The sequence below is a fragment of the Cariama cristata genome, unplaced genomic scaffold, assembly GCF_000690535.1.
Source record: "Cariama cristata isolate BGI_N322 unplaced genomic scaffold, ASM69053v1 scaffold11099, whole genome shotgun sequence".
Classification (NCBI taxonomy): domain Eukaryota; kingdom Metazoa; phylum Chordata; class Aves; order Cariamiformes; family Cariamidae; genus Cariama; species Cariama cristata.
Window position 1 is genome coordinate 8,128 of NW_009637454.1, and position 3,564 is coordinate 11,691.

Consider the following 3,564-nt stretch of genomic DNA (forward strand, 5'->3'; position numbering starts at 1 on the left):
CCCTGTATCGCCTCAGCCACACTGCTTTTTTCTTTCCAGTCGTGCTAGAAGGGAGCAAAAGATGCAGAAGGTCCTGTGGAAGAGCCCAGTTTCATCCCTGGGTGCTACCCAGGGAGCCCCTTCCAAGGCCGGTGTCGTGGTTTAACCCCAGCCGGCAACCGCTCACTCCCTCCTTCCTCCTCCCAGTGGGATGGGGAGGAAAGTCAAAAAAAACATAAAACTCATGGGTTGAGATAGGAACAGTTTAAACTAAAATATAATACTAACAATAATCGTTTGAAAATACTATAATAATAATAATAGTAGTAATGAAGAAAAAGAATATAACTAAAGAATAAAACGCAAGAAAAGACAAGTGATGCACAACACAATTGCTCACCACCCGCTGACTGATGCCCGAGCAGCAACTGGCCAGCTGCCCCCCAGTTTATATACTGGGCATGATGCCGCATGCTGTGGCATATCCCTGTGGGGTTGATATCAGCTCTCCTGTCCCCTCCCAACTTCTTTTGCCCCTCCGGCCTCCTTGCTGGCTTGGCGTAAGAAACTGAAAAATCCCTGACTTAGTATAAACACTACTTAGCAACAACTAAAACCAGCAGTGCGTTATCAACATTATTCTCATCCTAAATCCAAACCAGAACACAATACCAGCTACTAAAAGAAAATTAACTCTATCTCAGCCGAAACCAGGACAGCCAGGTAACACCAGCTTTGTCCACGTTACACTGCCCAGCATCAAAATCAAAACCTACGCATCGGCACGAATCCCCGTGGGCCTGACGCTGTTAAGTCAGCGGCACAACCAACCCTTTGTTGGTCAGCAGGAGCGAGGCTGCGCCCGCGAAGACAATGTGAAAGCAGCAGAGCTGGGTGCTACGGAGCAGCCAGGAAACCAAATGACCAAATGTTTCTGTGCTTAATCTGTGTGAATCAGACACCCACCCATTTGTCCTTCCAGATTTGCTTGGCATAATGGAATGTACTCATCACATACTTGTTAGGAGGAGTGACAAACATACCGAGCTGGATCTACCCCGTTAATGACGAATGCATACCGAGCAAAACCCCGTTTGTATGCGTACGATAAAAGCACAATTTTTTTCCTGGTACTTACACCTGCCTTACACAAAGGTCTGGCAATAGAACATCTGACAGGTTTTAAAGGAAATATTGCAAGATGGAGTTCTTTTTTACCTGACTGCAGGTGGTACGGCAGATGGGGTCACACACGTTAACTTCAAGTTGCAGCCTCTGCAGTTTACCTTCCTTCCTTCTCGTGAGGCTCGCTACAAACAAAATAAATACAAAATACTAGCACGGCTGGAGGTAGCAGAGACCCAGGGTGTAGGTTCAGGAGACACCAGGAAAGCTGGCGGAAGGTGTCCCTCGCCCGAGGTGTTTGACCCCACCACAGATCACCACCCCCTCAGCTACGGCCCTACAACCATGTGTGATGCTGTGCCATAAAACTGCATCCCTGGCCTGATCCATGCTGAACATGGCCCTCAAAAATGGTTCTCCTGACGAAGGTGTTAATTAGGTGACGGCTGCCATGTTTCTGCCTATTCCCACAGCACGGTACCAGTTTGGGACAGTCGGCTGGGCCACAGGGAGTAAAGCAGCCGCCTCCTCCAGCTTCATTAGCGTGTTTTATATACAGATAGCTGTTATAAAACGTGGTGAGCCCCTTGCTCCCTAGGCATCATGTGGATGAAAAACAAGGATCAGCAGAGAGTGACAATGCTTGCTGACAGTCAGCAATGGGATAAATACACACACACGATACAAAATAAAAACTTTTGCGCTCGTTTCAGAGCACCGCCTGATGGCTTGCAGACCGGTCACAGAGTGCTGGGCGGCTGTCAGTGCTTGCTGGGGGACAGCTGGCACCAACCTGGTTGGGCACCTTCAAAAGCTCCGTTTCACTATTCCAGTTGTTCAATTTTTTTTTCGATTTCCAGTTTTTTCAATTTTCCAAGATAAAATTGTCCATGAACTTTTTCTGACCAGATGATCAGACACTGGGGTGCTTCTGGTGCTGACAGTCCCCCACTCTGTTTCATGAACTTTTTCTGACTAGATGATCAGACACTGGGGTACTTCTGGTGCTGACAGTCCCCCACTCTGTAATGAAGGTAGGAGAGGCTGAAGAAACCTGTAAGCTTCAGACAACTCCTTTGTCTCAGGTATTTCCAGGGTTTGAATGGGAATCCTAATTTATTCTGGTGACTGATTTCATGACAGCTTCTCTCCATGCCAAGCTGGTACAAAGACCCAAAGGGAATTGGGCCCCGGCTTCAGAGAGTTTCTCTCATCAGAAGCTCCTTTCCAATCCATTCCCACTCTTTGGAGAAGCAGGGCACGGCATAGCGAAGCCATTCATGACATTTGCCAGACATAAGATTGCTGGAGCTTTTAATTACGAGGCCCAGCCCTTCTGAAACAGGATGAGCAAGTTGGATGAAAACGGCATTAAAAATTTAGAGGAACACATATTTTGAGGAGCTCGGTTTGGGTGTTGTTTACTCTGCAAGGAAGGAGCCTTTGTTCTCAAGCCATCACGGGGGTGTCTGCCGCCAACCTGATTTAAAAGGCTGATCCCGAGAGGCAAGTTGGCCTCCTGGGATTTCAAACTGGGAGATACCCTGGGAGATGATAGGGTTTTACTGGTCCACAGTTTTTTTGTGTTCCTCAGGAGGCAGAAACAGCGTACAGACCAAAACCCAGCCGAAGTGGCAGGGTCCCCCAGCGAAGGAGCAAGGCTCGAGGACGCGTGCTCGTTTGGTTCCCCATCTGGGAGCCAAGTCAGCGGGGCGGGCGGGCAGGATCTGTCGCGGCAGCAGGATAAATCCCCTCCTCCCGACCGCCTCTGGCCCACACACACCAGCATCAGGCTGCTGCAGGGAAGATGTAATACGCTCCGCTGTGGTTTTCTTCCCTGCCCAGAGGAAAAGTTGCCTCCTGTGCTCAGCAGTTAAAGGTTTCCTACGTGGTGCAGCACCTCCCGGTAGCCCACTGTGCCTCTCTTCATCATGAATGTGGAGCTGAGGCTGCCAGATGGCAAGCAGTCAGTGCCTTAAACATTAAATGGCTTCTCCAACAGAATCCTTCCAAATCCCAGTTTGCACCCCGGGAAAGCCAGCCCAGCCCAGCAGTCCCACCGAAGTGCCCTGGTGGCAGATGACACATTTCAGGGGGTAGGGATCTCCTCCACAAAACCTTTCGGCTGGCAAGGCTCGCCAGGCTCTGGCACAGCTGACGTTCCCACCGCATTCCCCTTCTCTTGATCCAGGATCCCTTCCCCTGCCAGGTGGTGTGGCTGGCACCCTCTAAATGCTGCTTCTCCTAGGGCTGGCCATGTTTTCACGGTGCATCCTGTACCGAGACCCCCCCGGGATCTCACCGACATCGCGGCGAGGAGGATGATGGGGTGCTGGGCAGGTGCGTCACACCAAGTATCGGTTCACGTTCTCCCACGGCAGAAGAGGTCATTCTCCTGTCAAAACTGAACTGCCGAAATCATAACTGTCATGCAGGGAACTGGCTCTCCCCCTGCCCGTC